The sequence below is a fragment of the Zootoca vivipara genome, chromosome 3, assembly GCF_965207765.1.
Source record: "Zootoca vivipara chromosome 3, rZooViv2.hap1.1, whole genome shotgun sequence".
NCBI lineage: Eukaryota > Metazoa > Chordata > Lepidosauria > Squamata > Lacertidae > Zootoca > Zootoca vivipara.
The window spans coordinates 94,841,051-94,852,590 of record NC_142586.1 but is presented as its reverse complement, the minus strand read 5'-3'; positions in this window follow the sequence as shown (position 1 = coordinate 94,852,590).

The following is an 11,540-nucleotide window of genomic DNA, read 5'->3' as shown; positions in this document are numbered from 1 at the left end:
TGAAGTTGGAGAACTCCCATAGATATGTAATTTAAAAAAATCTCATGAAAAGACTCAAAACAGGTCAAGTTAGATCTTCATTGGATACAATTCTGTAGGCAGAGCATTCCAACTTTCGAGTGAGGTGGGACTTTGTGGGGCAAGGCAAACGTGTGAATTTTACATTTTCACAGACCCAGTAACCACAGTATGAAAACTTGATATCCAAGTGTGAGTTAAGGGTATCTTTATTGTGGACATTTCTAGTAAATAGAAAGTGAAAGGATGTTAAACTCTAGAGTCACATTACTCTTGGAAATTACTGGACCCCATTTCCCAAAGAGTTGATAAGACAACTTGAAACTTGCAAGGCTAAAGTGAGACCACCTTGGTTTTTTACATAAAAAAGTACACCACAAATGTTAAAACTTTGTGCTGCTCACCGACAAAAAGTGAGCTGGACGTACGAGGAGGAGAAAACGAAGAAAATAATTTGCTCTATTTCATGGGTATCTTATATCTCCCCACAAACTGGGGTGTGGAAAAAGGCTTTGGTGGAATTTAGAGAAAGAATTCAAAATGCTTCCAAAACTCTTCAGCTTCCTTTCCGTCCACCTGCTACGATATTCAGGAAAGACAAAAGGAAGCACGTCACGCAATATACAAAACTATGGCAAATTATTGTCCCCTCCAGATGTTGCTGAACTCTAGCTCCCATCAGTTCCAGCCAGTTTGGCCAATAGTCAGGGATAATGGGAGTTGTAGTCCACCATATCTGCAGAGCACCAGGTTGAGGAAAGCTGGATTATGGAAATCAGTGTTACAAGAACAAGTTGGAGGCTACTAGTAGTCTGGTGTGGCTTTTGAAAAGGAGCAGACAATGGAGGCTTTACCGTATTGGCAGCTGTTACTAGTGACATATGGAGCCTCCAAGTTCGGGTTCAGTATATATTTGAGTCCCAGCTGATGAGAGCAAAGAGCAGAGCAGGGCAATTGCCTTTATGTTCTGCTTGTGCGCTTCCCATAAAAATATGGCTGGAATCAGTCCTTTATCTATTTACTTGTCCTTTTGGATTCAATACAGTGGTACCTCTACTTACAAATAACTCTACTTACGAATGTTTCTACTTACGAATGGAGCACCGTCCGCCATCTTGGATGTGGTTTAGATAGGATTTTTTCTACTTACGAATTTTTAGATAGGGTTTCTTCTACTTACAAATTTTTAGATAGGGTTTCTTCTACTTACAAATTTTTAGATAGGGTTTCTTCTACTTACAAATTTTTAGATAGGATTTTTTCTACTTACGAATTTTTAGATAGGGTTTCTTCTACTTACAATTTTTTTTCTCCCAATGCATTCCTATGGGATTTGACTTACAATTTTTTTCGACTTACAAATGTGCATTCGGAACACATTAAATTCGTAAGTAGAGATACCACTGTATTGTGTACTTCTTCTTCTTCCTTTTTAAATATATTTATTGATTTTACAAGATAAAACATACAACACCGAAAAAGAAAACACAAGATATACATAAAAACAAATTACAAACACTACAATAAAAAAGGAATATCAAAAAACATTCTTCTATCATAAAATTCTATCTTTGTCGACTTCCTCCAATCCCTCCCTCCTGCGTTTCATTATATTATTTCCTTAGTACTTCCATGTCTTGATTCCATTCTTGTTAATAATTATCTAAACAAATTTGTCACTTACTATCTTATCAATTTTATATTCACTTATAATTATCTCAAAATACAATTCTATTCTTATTATATCCTAAAACTCAATACAATAACAAACAAATATTGTGTACTTCTAAAGCAGTCCCATTCCAATACTGTAGATCAGTGTTTCCCAAACTTGGTTTCGCCAGCTGTTTTTGAGACTACAACTACCATCATCCCCAACTAGAAAGATCCAGTGGTCAAGAATGGTGGGAGTTGTAGTCCAAAAACAGCTGGAGACCCAAGTCTGGGGAACACGTCTTGTACCAAGTCAGATCACTGCTTCATCTAGCTCTGTACAGTTGACACACTGACTGGCAGTGACTTTTCATATACAGTAGAAGACTTTTCCAGCTCTACCAGTGAATGCTGGATACAGAACCTGCCACCTTCTGCATGGAAAAAAAAAGTTATATCATACTCATCTATGGCTCATCCTGTTAGCATTTGGAGTTAAATGCACGGTGGAAGCTGAGATGGGCCGTCCTTTGTAAACTGCTTAGTGTGTTTTTTACTATTGAAGCGGCATACAAATTTGTTAAATAAATAAAGAAAACCACAATTTGTCGGAGTTCTGTGAACAGTTTCTCCTAAATCCTAGGCATTAAAAGAAAAAGTTGTGCATCATCTTAATTTCCCTCAAGACGGTAACAGCTTGGTAAATCTTCTTTCCTACTTCTTCCTGTGAGAGAAATGACGCCTCAAGACTGATGGGAAGAAGAGAGGAGGGTAGTTTTTGGTTGTTTTTTTTAGTTTCAAAGTACTAGTGCTTTCTGCACTAGTTTTCCTTTGGTACTTCAATCTACTCTAGACTGATTCACCAGCGGAAACCCCAGACACAGTACGCCACTGTGGTTGCCTGAGGAGGCCAGAAGTCTTGTGGTTTTTCAAAAAAGAGACTTCCATGCACAAATCAATTCCTCACTAGGTGGTGATACACTGCTCACAGGCTTTGGCTGTGCACACATGACTGACTTGAATCACATCTGGCTTGTTCTTTTTCTCAGTCCAGATCAATGCTGGTTTTGGGGGGAAGTGCATCAAAACGCAGTAGTTCCTCAGAAATTACAGGATATATATGAGCTGTGGGAGAGGGCACTAGAAGCAGAGTAAAGAGGTGTGTGTACACAGCCCTGTTTATTTATGTGTCATATCCCAACATTACTCCAACAGGCCAGAGGTGTAACCAGGGCCATCTTAAGCATATTCGGCACCGTGCTGGGTGGTGGCGGTGGCTAGAGCGCCGTGCGACGAACCCCCTCGCCGACGTTGCCAATAGATTATGAGATGAACGGGTATAGGGGTAAAGCAATCCCCACTCAATTCCTTATGCCTTAAAATAAACACCTCAAGTCTGGGCTTCTCAGTAAAGAGAGTCTAATTCCAGCTTTTTGTGGCCTGATCTCACAAACACTCAGGGCTATTTGAATGAACAACCTCTTGCCTACAGAACAGGGACTCCCTCAACTCAGATCCCTACTGTATCAGTCTGCCATATCACCCTGGCAAACTTGTGGCACTCTAGGTTTTCACCATACTGTCCTTCCTGTGTGACTCTAGGACACAAACTATCCCCTTTTCCTTAGGTAAGTTTTGCCCTTTTCTGAGTCTCCACCTCTGTGAGTTTTAATACGCTGCTGGAATAACCAAAACGATACTCTTTGGCACAAAAAGAAGGTGAATTTTATTTTCTTGAGAACATTGGTTTTTCTTTTCTTAAGGATGCATAAGTTTACAAGCTTAGTTACAGTTATACATTAACTCTGTCAGACTTTAACTTCAAGTTATCCTACGCCTAACCTAAACCACCACTATCCTGGCCCCACAACCTTCTTCTTCCCTCTTCGTCACCACACTCCCCCTCTTCCAACTGCCAAAACGGTTATTCCCTCCTTTTTAAACCGGGCACCGTCCTGTCAGTTAAGTTGGAGGTGGATTAACTCTTTCTAATCCAGGGTGTAATGAAACTTCCATCCTGGGGCTAATCCGTTACACGCCGTTGCTAGGATACCCCTCCTGGAAGAAGAAGCGCGGGGAGAACATCGCTCGGCCTGCGCTGCCTATTTCAATGAACCTTTCAACCCGGCAGGTCATGGTAAATTCCTTGCAGTGTGCAGGCCCTGACTCCTGAGTGACGGTGTATTTGGGGAGCCGCCAGCCCTTCTGCACCACCAGCTCCTGCAGGGCGCCAACTGGGTTGCACTCTGACTGCTGTGGTGATACTGGGGACTTCATGTCCATTGTGAAACTTCCCAACCGGCAAGGTTGGCAGGCGCGTTGACTGGAGCGGTGGTCTGAGCCAAGGGCTTGAGTCTAGAGAGAAAGGAGAGCTGGCTTCTTCCACTGCTGCTGGCTCCAACATGTTTCCTCCCTTGAGGAGCCGGGGTGCCACCTCTGCATAACATGCCTCTGGACCCACGAGAGGACAGTGAGGCCAATATGGAGGAAGATCAGTTCTCTATTATTGCAGGAACCAAGGTGGATGGAGTAAAGGGTCTGGGGTCTGGCTGCACCTGGGACTCTCTGCGCGACTCAGTGGGGGAGAAGATTCTGCACCTCAAAAGCCATCCCCTGGGAGTGTTGAATGCTGGGTTCTGCAGCCTCTTGCAGGAGCTGTCTGAAGAACAGAGCTTTGATATTAGCTACGTTGACATTGATGAGATGAGTTTAAGCTGCCTGGACTTCCGTGCTGATCGTGAGCGCCGGCGGCAGCGGGGTATTCTTCTCCCGGTCCTTGAAGGGTCCTGGGGGGGTGTCTGCAGAGCACGCAGCCCCCCAAAACTTCAGGTAGAGTGACCTGAAGCCTTGGCGACTTGGCAGCTGTCCTTTTTGGACCTCCTCCCCCCCCCCCGATGAGATGAGTTTAAGCGGCCTGGTGGAGCTCTCAACACAGCCAACCACGGTGTGTCACAGCTCGGCCATATCCTGCCATGCCGCGCATGCAGATGCTGCCCACAATGCCCTTCAGTACCTGAAGATCATAGCAGGGGGCAAGTCAGGCCACACGGAAGACTCTGGGCACCCAGGAATCCCCAAAACACCTTGTCCCCATCTTCCAGCCTGCTAAAGGTTGTACCCTTATTTTTGCCCGCCTGTTTCCTTATTGAATCTGCACAGCAGCAAGCGGATTGCAGACTCGTTTGAGTCCTTTCTGTCTTCTTGGTTTTGAATCCCTTTGATTGATTACAATAGAAACTATTTTACTGTCAGATTCATTAACTTAGGTTACAAAGCAAATAGAAACTATATATAATATATTAGTGAGTCTCTTAACAAGACTCCATCAGAGCATTTACTTCAGCAGCACTTTATAATTAGCCTTAACCGACCATACTAAAACTGACTGGCACATAGTGGCAGTTGGTCCTCTCTTAGAATGTTGGATTTGACTGACATATCCCAGAGTTTCCTCCCTTGAGAAGCCGGAGTGCCACCTCTGCTGCCTTGTGCTTGGCTGCTTTTTTTGCTAGGAGACAATGGAAGAGTGTGCCTTCAGGTTAAAGCAGGCTTCCTCAACCTCGGCCCTCCAGATGTTTTTGGCCTACAACTCCCATGATCCCTAGCGAGCAGGACCAGTGGTCAGAGATGATGGGAATTGTAGTCTCAAAACATCTGGAGGGCCGAGGTTGAGGAAGCCTGGGTTAAAGTCAAACTGCTGGAGAGTTACAGTGCCTTCTGTGGCTGTAGAGACCAATACAGGAGAGACATGTTTTGTTGCAGCTGGGGCAGATGAAGGCATCCTGTTTTGCTGCTACAGGCGCACCAAGGCGTTTCTTCTCTCTGCACTCCCAGCGGCCATTCCTCCTCTGTTCTCTGCTGTGGATACATGACCTGTCTGCTTCCAGGCACTGCAATCGTCTGCAAGGGATTCCCACACGGTGGGGTTAATGTTGCCAGCCTTCACATCATATTCACAGACATATTTGTAACACAGAGTTGGTTTGCTGAAGGGCCTAGTGCCTGAAGCCAACTCTCTGCCATCTTCCATTCTGTGGACATGACCAAGCCAGTCTAGACATCGCTGAGACAGAAGTGTGAACATGCTGGGAATGTGGGCTTGGGAAAGCACATCTTTGTTTGAGACCCTGTCCTGCCATGTGATGCCCAAAATCTTCTTGATGCAACGCATGTAGAAGGCGTTGAGATGTTGCTCTTGGCCGCTATAAGTTGCCCACGACTCACTTCAATAAAGTAGCATGCTCAACACACAAGCCTGGTAGACCTTCGAATTCCTCATTACATAAGTAAATATATTTTAAAAGGTGATGATTTGGGGATCATCTAGTGCTGTCAATATTTTTATACTTTTAATGTTGTTGTTTTTAAAAAGACTATGATTACCATGATGCAGAGTTACACAAGGCAAGCTCTATGTGTCTGAGAATTGCTGCTTATGCAGGTCTGATGCTTTAAAAGCCCATGCTGCTATGTGACTGACCCTGATTGAACCTGTAAAGAGCACAGCAGTGTCTGAGACCTAGATTACACCCACCTATTCAGAAGAAAATTAATTTGAAAAGAAGTGCACAATGGTTGTGTAGGGGCAGAAATTTGCTTTTTGGGGTCTGAAACAACAGGAATGATTCTTACAGGTTTCACATGTAAGTAATCCAGGATGTAGAGAATAATGACTATGAGATGTGTCAGAGTTAGGGTATCAGCATGTATTTTGGACCATTGCTCCTCTCTCTGTTGTGGGTATGAGGGTTGAGACAAGTGTCTGGGAATAGGCACAGTCTGTGATGCACAGGAGAGTCAACTTTTTTTTAAAAAAGTGTTTCCTCCACTAGTATTTTCCATTGTGCAAACCCATGATGAGACGTACACTTTAGGAGGCATGCAAACATGCAGGAAGTAGTGTTAGATGTTCCCAAAATTGTTTCTTACAAAGAAGCAGCTCTCTTTTTTGTAGTCTTGCTGTCCAGGAGAAGAATCTGTTAAGAGATATAAGGTGTAAGGTTCTTCTGTAGTAAAGCCGTGAAACTCTTTTCTTGAGGTAGAGAGCTCATTCGTTTCTGCACAAGGTCCAGATTGGGGGGGGGGGGTTCCAATTGCAATGACTCTAAAAAAACTATGCACAGGTTTCAGTGACCCTTTCACTGAACAAACAGAAGGAAAGAGGGGGACCTAGGGGAAGTTGTAGATGAGACATACTTTAGACTCATATCCTGGGAGCATTCCAGTTCCTTTTGGGGATGGGGGAATGTGGGTATCTGAAGGGCATCCCTAGACAATGAAGACCAATTGGCAGGCTGTAGGGAGCATATGCTTTTGACCGTGTGTCTACATATAGGATGGAGAACCTCAGGCCCGAGGGCCAAATGCAGCCCTCCAAGTTTCTCTGCCTGGCTTTTGGGACTCTCCCCAGGCCATAACTCTTCTCCCCAGGGCACACAGCTTACCAGCCCTGCTTTGGACCCTCCTTGAGTGTTTATGCCTGGCTGGAATGTATCCCTGAACTCTGATCATTCTTCTTGCTCTCCTGCAAGGACACAGGGGTCTGTGTGAGTGCATGAGGACACTAGCCTACTTTCCAATTAAAATCTACACCCATTGCTCTGCTCACTTTTGCTTCTGGTCCTGACCAGCATTGGCAGGTGGCACCTGGGAGGCTACCCAGAAGAGAAGGGAATGAAGCCCTCAGCCTAAAAAAAAAAAAAAGGTTCCCTGTCCTGGTTCACATCCTGCTGATGGTGCCATATCTAGTTCATCGCACAAAAGGAAATCCCATGAAGGGCTGTGTGTCTTGGCCTTCTTTTATAACCAGACAGCTGAAAGTGGGAACACACGACTGTTCCCTACTCAAGTGAAGTGAGGTCACTTTGGTTTACTTTGCTTGCTCGCCATTCTGGTGTTGAGGGAGTATTCACATGGTACAGCATCTCCCTTGGACATTGAGATATAGGGGGCTTACCTTCCAAGTCCCGGACTGCAGAATCCAGGACCGGCAGCCATGTGACACCGGAAGTTGCGTTGACGTAACTTCCGGTGTCGCTTTGCCCTTCTATGGCCACCAAAAATGGCCGCCGCTGGCTTCGAAAGTCGCTTGTACGCATGTCAGGAAGTGCGTCGACGAAACTTCCAGTGTCGCTCCGCCCATCTATGGGCACCAAAAATGGCCGCCGCCGACACCGGAAGTCGCTTTTATGCACTTCTGGACATGCATAGATGCGACTTTTGAAGCCGGCGGTGGCCATTTTTGGTGCCCATAGAAGGGCAAATCAGAAAGGAAAAAAATGGCCGCCGGCAGGAGAAAATAACGGAGAAAAACAGGAGACGAAGTGATACGGGGGACCACCGGGAAAAGGTAAGTAAAAATGTGGGTTTCCCGGGGAAAACGGGGTACTTGGCAGCTATGATAGGGGGTACATGTTCAGGACAGCACAGCTAAATTTGCTTACTGCTGTATGTGGACATGTCCACCAAGTTGGGTGGTTTTAAGCAGTACTATTTTTTCCTAGAAAAAGAGGTGCCAGCACTCAGAATGAACACCTCCCTCGTTCTCTTGGAATGGTAATGGCACCCACCTGATAGGTACCAGAACTGAGTTCCTGTGAGTTCCCCCTGAAAAAAGCCCTGGCTTTAAGACAGGATAAGATAAGATAAATTTATCATGGAGGATAAAAACCATCAATGGCTCTATATCACTGAATACCAGCTCCTGAGAGCAGTAGCTGGAAAGGGCGACTCTACCTGTGAGCTTCCCAAAGGCATATGGTTGGTTACTGTGGGAAACATAGGAGACCTGCTGGATCAGGCCAATGGATATTGTTATAGATTTTGGGGGGGATCCTCCTCCAAACCCTAGAAATATTAAATGGCAGGGTTTTGATTATTCAGATTATTGAGGGAAAGATTGGAGGTCAGTGGAAAAGAACAGGCTAAGCTTTCTTTCCAAGCCAGGGCCTCATCTGGAATAAAGGGATTTAACATGCCAAAAGGGGTTGGTGGCTCATCTGAGAGCCTGGGCCTGGGCAGACAGAGGTTGCCATGGTGATGAGGTGTGGGTTTGAAGTGAGAGGGGAAAGGAAGTCTTTAGCAAGTTGTGCTGGGGAGAAGAAGGGGACAATCCCTGTTTTCCAGGTGGAAGGGAAAGTTGAAAAAATACATTGTAATAATGCAACATTTGAAGTACCATCTCTTGAAAATCACGCTTTACTTACTATTACTCACATTTTGATCCCACCCTTCCTCCAAGGAACAGTGGCAGGTGCATCTAAAAGGTCTACCCCACATTTCCCTCACAACAACCCTGTGAAGTAGGATATGCTGGCTGACAGCAGTGATCTTGGATTTGAATCTGGGTCCCACCAATTGTCAACACATGGGATCTGAATGTTCATGAGAGCCTTGGGCTTAGAGCAGGAGGAGTACAAGACAGATGCGTTTTTGGTTTCCCTGAAACCGGTCAACAGAAAATGGCAAGGCATGTTTACCCTCACAATTGTCTTCTCCTCTCCTTTAAAAGCTACAAAAGCAACAGATTCTGGAATGGTCCAGCTCAGAGATGAGGGATCTGTAACCCTCCAAATGTCACTGGACACTACCTGTGGTTTACAGGTTGCGATTTAAAAGCTGTTTAACCTGCCCTGGGACCTTAGGGTGAAGGGTGGGTAATCAATTGTAATATTATCCATCCCAGCCAATGTGACCAATTGTCAGGGCTGATAGGAGTTGTGGTCCAGCAATATCTGGGGGGAGGGCACAGGTTCCCCATCCTTGCTATAATACCAGAGGACCAGGACTGCCTTGGTCCCAGGCCCAGGAAGTTTGCTATCATTATTTTTAGCTGAAAGCCGACACCCTGCATTTCGTGTTTTGTACTACAGTATATGCTTATATAGGCCCCATTCCAATGATGTAACAGTTCCCAAATGCTTGAGCACCCTTCGGAGATTGAGTGTCCCTCAGGCCTCCCTTCCTCTTCTTTCTCACTTGACTTCCCCCAGAAGTGCTGTGGGGACACAGCTTTTTATTTATTAAATTTATATCCCTCCCTTCCCAGGGTGTTGTTGTTTAGTCGTTTAGTCGTGTCCGATTCTTCGTGACCCCATGGACCAGAGCACGCCAGGCACTCCTGTCTTCCACTGCCTCCTGCAGTTTGGTCAGACTCATGTTGGTAGCTTCGAGAACACTGTCCAACCATCTCGTCCTCTGTCATACCCTTCTCCTTCCCAGGGTAGCAAATAACAAATGATAAAACAATTTAACAAAAAAATCTTAAAAACCTATCCAGTACAGGTGCATACCAGGAAAGATCTCTATTTAAACGGCTTGCTAGAAAAGGGAGAGTTTCCAGTAGACACTGCCAAGGAAAAAGAGATGGCACCTGTCTAATATTTGAGGTGACGGAATTCCAAAGGGCAGGTGCCACCAGAACTAAAGGCCCAAATCCTATATTGTAAGGCAGGCACCCCCAAACTGCGGCCCTCCAGATGTTTTGGCATACAACTCCCATGATCCCTAGCTAACAGGACCAGTGGTCAGGGATGATGGGAATTGTAGCCCAAAACATCTGGAGGGCCGGAGTTTGGGGATGCCTGTTATAAGGTATGGACCTCCTTATTAGATGCCATATGTCGGAGGCCTCAATGGCAGAGCACAGCAATTGGGTCGGTATATAAGGGGTGAGACAATGTTTCGGACTTAGGTCTGGGGCAGGGGTCCCCAGACTTACTGCGCAGTGGGCCGGTGCTCGCCGTGCCGACCGCGCGGCGGGCCGGAGGGTGCGCGCGCAGCGGGTCGGAGGGAGGGGGAGTGCGCGCCCGTGCGCATGCGCACACGCACACGGGCGGGAAAAAAATCGCCGAAAATCGCTTGTGCGCATGCATATGGGCCTCCCCCGACCCGGAAGTGCATCGGAAATGACCTCTTCCGGGTCGGGAGAGGCCCATATGCATGCGCACAAAGGATTTTCGGCGATTTTTTGCCGATTTTTAAGATCGTCGCCGCGCCGCACGCCGTAAGAGCGGGCGGCGGCAGCGGGCGGCGGGGGTCGCCGCGGGCCGGATTGGGAGGCCGATTGGGCCGCATCCGGCCCGGGGGCCGTAGTTTGGGGACCCCTGGTCTGGGGCCTACTCAGCTGAATGAGCATCAGGGTCCCCAAACACACAAGGATTAGCTCAAAAGTATCTCATACGGTGGACTGGAGTCGCTATGCTAATTTTGCAGCAGGTCAGTTGTTGTTGCATACTGGGAGAGAGTGAGTGAGGTGGCAGAGAGGCTGGTGCAGTGCTAACACGCAAGCAGCAGCAGCACTGGGTTGGCTCTGCTTGTGCGTTTGCTCCTGCCACCCTACAACCCCAAGGGATGGTGGTCCACCTACCAGGAAGCTAACATAGCAGATCCACTCCACCCAGCAAGCTGTTTCTGGATGGGCTTGCAATATTTTGAAGTGAAGTAATACAGATCATAGAACCATAGAGTTGTAGAGTTGGAAGGGACCCAAAGGTCTAAAGAGGCAGGGGAGGGGGAGGAGCTATGTATTTCAGCCCACAATTGAGTATTACCTAACTCCCCCCCCCATCCCCCTTCCCTTTTCAGCAATAACAGCAATGCAGGAGGGTGAGTCGAGAAAGGAACTGTCAGAGTTGAAAACCAGCAGCATTCTTAAAATGCTCTCTCATAGTTCATCCAGTCAGGACATGCCATTCGCAGAAGTACAGAATGGCCGTAAGAATCCTCACTTCAGAACCAAGAGTGTACTTTAGAAAAGGGGGTTAAAAGTATCTGGTTGCATAAGTGATGAGAAACCAAAAGGTCCTCTTTGAAAAAGTCATGAACTTCCCTTTTTGGAGAATCCCAGATCCTCATTGCTGTAAGCGTTG